The 6,393-nt window shown below is 49.6% G+C and overlaps 1 long non-coding RNA gene across 1 annotated transcript; it reads left to right on the top strand.

The window, feature by feature from the left end:
- The first annotated feature begins 3,203 nt into the window (after positions 1-3,203).
- Positions 3,204-5,100, top strand: LOC108509672. Its single transcript, XR_001878679.1, has 3 exons — positions 3,204-3,513; positions 4,414-4,621; positions 5,051-5,100. It is a non-coding gene; the product is annotated as an uncharacterized LOC108509672 (long non-coding RNA).
- The last annotated feature ends 1,293 nt before the right edge of the window (positions 5,101-6,393 follow it).

The raw sequence follows: 6,393 nt of genomic DNA, 5'->3' as shown, positions 1-6,393 counted from the left end.
CAAAATATTCCAGGATTAAAACACTCCAAACTTTTGGTCAAACACCAACATTTCACCTCTTTTTTTTTTTTCCCCTTCCCAACCCCCCCCCCCCCAAACACGAGTCCAATTTTGCAATCCCGTTACCAAATTAATGGCTCTTTTAATTCGCTTTAATTAAAGGTTCCTGGTTTGGGGTTAACAGGAAGACAAACAAGCCAAGGACGTCCTCTGATGTTAAATTATCTCCTCACAAAATAACAGCTCAATTAGGAGGTGGGTTCAGCTCCTCCTTCCACCACGAGGACATGGAAGTTCATTAATTAAGTGGAATGTCGGGTGTAAAACAGAGAAGTGGTTTTTCTGCCCCTGCCGTTTTTAACGAGGGGACGAAGGGGGAGCTCGTTAATTTTATTTTTTACTTGATTGGTTGTTAATGATCAGCCCGAGGTCTGAGCACGTCCAACACTCAGCTGGTGCCCTCGGGGCGGGGAGGGAGTGGAGATGGAATCTCCAAAGGCTTCCAGGAGAAGGAGGAGGAGGAGGAGGAAAAGGATGGCATAGAAAAAAAATAAACACAAAACAAGAAAAAAAGAGGCTGAGGAGGAAACTGGGTTGAACCCCGGGTTAAAAGCACCAGGGGACATGAGGAAATGTGATTTTTAAATTTTTTTTTTAATGTCTGCAGTGATTTTTTGAGGGGAAGATGGTCAGTGGAGGCGGCAGCCACGGTATGAATTTATTTGATTTATTCATTTATTGATTGTTATTTATTTTTATTCTGTCAGGGCAGGGTTTGATCGGGGTCTGCAGAGGCCACAGAACGGCCTCTCTGTGGGGTTGGGGCTCGGGGACCTCCTCCCTTGCTCCCCCCAGGGGGGTAGAGAAGGAACTGAGAAGGTTCCCTTCGTCAAAGGCCCCTGATAAGGATCTTAATCCTATTCCATCCCATTTCACAGGAAGCTGGAGCTGATCCCAGGAGAGGTTTGGAAGGTGGTAAACAAGGTGATTTCGTGATTTCGTGTCCTACAAACCCAGCGGGTCCCGGCCCTGCCTCCCCCGGGGCGGTGTCACCACACCCGGCAGGGTCACCCCACCCAAAATGTCCTCATGGATCACCTGAGGTGGACTCTGAGCCGATAATTGTTCCAATCAAGGTCAGGTTTGGTGATCAATGGAATAAATCCCTCTCTGGGGGCGACGGGAAGCTCAGTTCCTGTCACCGGCTCCAGTGGGAGCGGCCACGGGACGAGGAGGTGGGTGGAGAACGGGGGAAGGCACATAAAAACCCCCAAAACTCTGATTATTCCAGACTGAACCTCCTGCCCAGGGAGGGAAAGGGAGGGCAAGGGAGAAGGGAAGGATCCAGGGAGAGCTTGGAGCCCCTTCCAGAGCTTAAAGGTGCTCCAGGAGAGCTGGAGAGGGACTGGGGACAAGGGCTGGAGGGACAGACACAGGGAATGGCTTCCCACTGCCAGAGGGCAGGATTAGATGGGATATTGGAAAGGAATTCCTGGCGGGGAGGCACTGACATGGAATTCAGGGTCGGGGGTGTGAGAGGCGTCTGGAGGACACCAACAGGGTCAGGTGTGTTTGGGCGGGGTCTGGAGGGCACCGACGGTTCAGGTGTATTGGGGTGGGGTCTGTAGGACACGGGCAGGTTCAGGTGTGTGAGAGGGGTCTGGAGGACATGGGCAGGGGCAGATGTGTTTGGGTGGGGTCTGGAGGTGTGGCAGTTTGAGCCACATTAGAAATCCAAAATCCAATTTCCAGGCTTCCCCCCACCCCTTCCCACAATTTATCCCATCACCGGAGAGAAACTTTCAGGCCAGAGGCTTCTATAGGGGAAAGGGGGAAGTGTATACATTTATTTACACAAATAAATATACTGCACAAACTAAAAGCAGCTCTATATATATAAATTACATTTCTGTCAGTCAGTCCTTTCAAGCTCTCCCTTTAACTTTAGTCCAGGAAAGAGCCTTTCAAGGCTGGAAAGTAACCAGTCCCTCTTGTGGGAATGTTCTGGACCTGAACGCTCCCCCCTCACCAAGCTCCAGTTGTTTGTTGCAGTCTCTCCTCCTCATGAAGTCCAAGAAAGTAGCTTTGAGTCCTTGCTCTTCTGCCGCTGTGTGATTTCTCCCTCTCAGTGTCTCACCTCGTTTCGTAGGCTGCTGCAGTGTAGTTCAGCTTATCAAGCGTTGTTGTGTCCTGGAAGGTTGATTCCTCCTTCAGGTTTTTGGCTGTCCTGCGTTTAGATCATGGCAGGGACATCCTCTGGGCGTCTCTCTCTCTCTCTCCGGGATCCGTCTTCAATTCTTGTCTGGGATTTCTTCCCTAGCAATCGAGCCTCCTCCGGCCCGTCCACTTGGCTCTGCTCCAGTGCTGAGCCTCACATCCACTCTCACTAAACAGGGAGAGGGAAAAAACCAGCCCTGCTCTGCAGCCTGGCTGCAAAGGCAGAGGGGGGGAAGGAAGAAGAAGAGGACCTGGCCGCAGGGCCTGCCTCTCTCTCTCTCTCTGGGGTCCATCTCCAATTCTTGCCTGGGATTTTCTCCCCAGGAATTGAGCCTCCTCCAGCCCGTCCACTTGGCTCTGCTCCAGTGCTGAGCCTCACATCCACTCTCACTAAACAGGGAGAGGGAAAACCAGCCCTGCTCTGCAGCTTGGCTGCAAGGGGAGGAAGGAAGAAGAGGACCTGGCCGCAGGGCCTGCCTCTCTCTCTCTCTCTGGGGTCCATCTCCAATTCTTGCCTGGGATTTTCTCCCCAGGAATCGAGCCTCCTCCAGCCCGTCCACTTGGCTCTGCTCCAGTGCTGAGCCTCACATCCACTCTCAGTAAAGAGCGAGAGGGAAAACCAGCCCTGCTCTGCAGCTTGGCTGCAAAGGTGGGGGGGAAGGAAGAAGAAGAGGGCCTGGCCGCAGGGCCTGCCTCTCTCTCTCTCTCTGGGGTCCATCTCCAATTCTTGTCTGGGATTTCTTCCCTAGCAATCGAGCCTCCTCCGGCCTGTCCACTTGGCTTTGCTTCAATGCTGAGCCTCATATCCACTCTCAGTAAAGAGCGAGAGGGAAAAAACCAGCCCTGCTCTGCAGCTTGGCTGCAAAGGTGGGGGGGAAGGAAGAAGAAGAGGACCTGGCCGCAGGGCCTGCCTCTCTCTCTCCCACTTACCGGTTTTTTGTGAGTCGCATCCCTCACAAACATGCACTCATTCAATGCTGTCTCCAACTCTGGCCTAGGCAGAGTTAGGGGGGCCTCAGGCCTCCCCTCTTCCCCCCCCGGAGGGGGAGAAGGAACCCAGACACCCCCTGGCCTTCAACACCTACACGCAGCAGACACCAACAGCAAAACAACCCAGACAGAACTGCCAGCAGGTTCCCGTGCTGTGATATGTGATTTTTGAGCAGAAGAGAACAACATGGATGGGGATCAGCTCTCCAGGGAACACTGCCCTGGCACCCAATCACCTCCGAGCCCCCCCAGCCTCTCAGGGGGGGCCAATTTCAAACCATGACAGGAGGTCACTGGCAGATTCAGGTGTGTTTGGGTGAGGTTTGGAGGACACCAACATGGTTCAGGTGTGTGAGAGCAGCACCTGGAGGACACTGAAGGTTCAGGTGTGTTTGGGTGAGGTCTGGAGGATCCTGAAGGTTCAGGTGTGTTTGGGTGAGGTCTGGAGGATCCTGAAGGTTCAGGTGTGTTTGGGTGGGGTCTGGAGGACACTGAAGGTTCAGGTGTGTTTGGGTGGGGTCTGGAGGACACCAACAAGGTTCAGGTGCGTGAGAGCAGCACCTGGAGGACACTGAAGGTTCAGGTGTGTTTGGGGGTGTCTGGGGGACATCAACAAGGTTCAGGTGTGTGAGAGCAGGACCTGGAGGACACTGGCAGGTTCAGGTGTATTTGGGTGGGGCCTGGAGGACACCAACAAGGTTCAGGTGTGTGAAGCAGGGCCTGGAGGACACTGAAGGTTCAGGTGTGTGAGAGCAGCACCTGGAGGACACTGAAGGTTCAGGTGTGTTTGGGTGAGGTCTGGAGGACATCAACAAGGTTCAGGTGTGTGAGAGCAGGGTCTGGAGGACACTGGCAGGTTCAGGTGTATTTGGGTGGGGTCTGGAGGACACCTGAAGGTTCAGGTGTGTGAGAGAGCAGGACCCTGTCCCTGGCACAGGCCCCAGACCCTCCAGTGGCATTTTTTGGCCACTCCCACCACACCTGCACCAGGTGAGTCCCCAGGCCGTGGGAGATGGAGACCTGATTCCACCCATGGTTCTAGTTAAGAGTGGGTATTGTCACGTCATGTCGTGTCATTCATGTCATGTCATGTCATGCTGTGTTATGTCATGTCATTCATGTCATGTCATTCATGTCGTGCTGTGTCATGTTGTGTCATGTCATGTCATTCCTGTCGTGTCATTCCTGCCATGCCACGCCACGCAGACTTTCACCCAACCCTGACGGGCGCCAGCAACGGAATTGGTCAGAAAACGCCGATTTTGGGGCCGCGAGTGCAAACCCTGAGGAACATCAACCTCATCCCACGCCCAGGGAAGAACCCGTGAGAGAGGAGGGAAGATGAAGATCAGAGAAATACCAGCACCCAGCTGCGGGGAGTGGGCCCAAGAAGGAGCAGGAAGAGGCAACACAGGTGATTCAAAGAAACCTTTGAACAATCTGAAAAGCACTTTTATTCCGACCAGGGAATGCAAAGGGGCAGATGTTTTCCCCAGTGCACTCCACTGAGCAAAGGAATACCTTAGCTTTTTATACAGTTCGAAAGTAGCAAGTTTAAAATTATCTACACACGCACTCTTTTTGCAGTCTGCCTTATCTAAACAGACACTTAGTTTTACCTCCTATTCTTACCATTATAGAGTAGTCACATAAAGTTTTATCATTTCGAACAGTTTCAGGTTCCCCACCCCTCTCTACCTGCTGAAAGGCCTTCCCTATTCTCTAAGCTATTTTATCTTGATTGCCCACAGTTTGGGCAGAAACTTTTAAGCAGTTTTACATTTTGCAAAGTCACACTTACACCGCTAAATAGCTAAATTTTCTTTCATATTCTATTTCGCAGGAAGCAGCGGAGGAGGAAGAGGAGGCGATGGAGGACAAGGAGGATGGGCAATAGGAATTGGAGGAACAGGAGAAGGAGGAGTAGGAGGAGCAGGAGGAGGAGTAGGAGGAGGAGGAGCAGGAGGAGCAGTAGGAGGAGGAGGAGAAGGAGGAGCAGGAGGATCAGGAGGAGGAGAAGGAGAAGGAGGAGGAGGAGGAGGCAACACAGGAAGCGGCAGAAGAGGAGGAAGAGGAGGCGATGGAGGACGAGGAGGATGTGCAATAGGAATTAGAGGAGCAGGACGAGGAGGAATAGGAGGAGCAGGAGGAACAGTAGGAGGAGGAGGAGCAGGAGGAGCAGCAGGAGGAGGAGGAAGAGGAGGAGCAGGAGGAGGAGGAGGAGGAAGAGGAGCAGGAGGAGGAGGAGGAAGAGGAGGATGTTGAATTGTAATGAGTAAATAATTGTCAATTCATAAATGGATCAATGGATCAACTGTAAACCGACAAATAAATTGTCTGAACCGCTCGAGTCAGAAGCTTTCCTTGTCGTGTTAATATTTGTTCTCCGTGGATAGAATTCTCCACTCACTGCGTGTCCCCACCAGGGATTCCCCAAGTTCCCCTTTAAAACCCACTGGTTTTATGGGTTCGAGGGACGAATCCCACAGAGGTCACGGAATTCAGACTCCACGTTGGCTGGGGGAGCCGCGGGCTCTGTTCTCATTTCCAGGGGATGTTTCCCCTCCCAGACTCCACCGGCACAGTTTGTTCTCGGCCCCACACTCGTGGGATGAGCTCGGGGCAAGATGGGATTGGGCTGAGCCTCCCTGAGCCCGGATGAAAACAAAAGGAACCAGTTCGTACCGTGTCGTTTGAAGGTTATTCTGCCACGTGGACGAGTGGTTGGATAAACCAGTCGTGGGCATTCATTTGCTCATTAAATCCCAGTAATAAATATGAATAAATACAGTATAATAATATATTATAAATCTAAACCAAATGGTATATAATTATATGTAATTATTATACATTTATATTTAATATATAATATATATTTATATTTATTATGTATTTATATTTAATATATAATATATGTTTATATTTATTATGCATTTATATTTAATATGTAATATATGTTTATATTTATTATGCATTTATATTTAATATGTAATATATATTTATATTTAATATGTATTTATATTTAATATATAATATATATTTATATTTATTATGTATTTATATTTAATATGTAATATATGTTTATATTTATTATGTATTTATATTTAATATGTAATATATGTTTATATTTATTATGCATTTATATTTAATATGTAATATATGTTTATATTTATTATGTAATATATA

Source organism: Lepidothrix coronata, unplaced genomic scaffold, assembly GCF_001604755.1.
Source record: "Lepidothrix coronata isolate B3197 unplaced genomic scaffold, Lepidothrix_coronata-1.0 Scaffold386, whole genome shotgun sequence".
Lineage (NCBI taxonomy): Eukaryota > Metazoa > Chordata > Aves > Passeriformes > Pipridae > Lepidothrix > Lepidothrix coronata.
The sequence above is the reverse complement of the archived record's forward strand: the minus strand, read 5'-3'. Positions and strand labels throughout refer to the sequence as shown.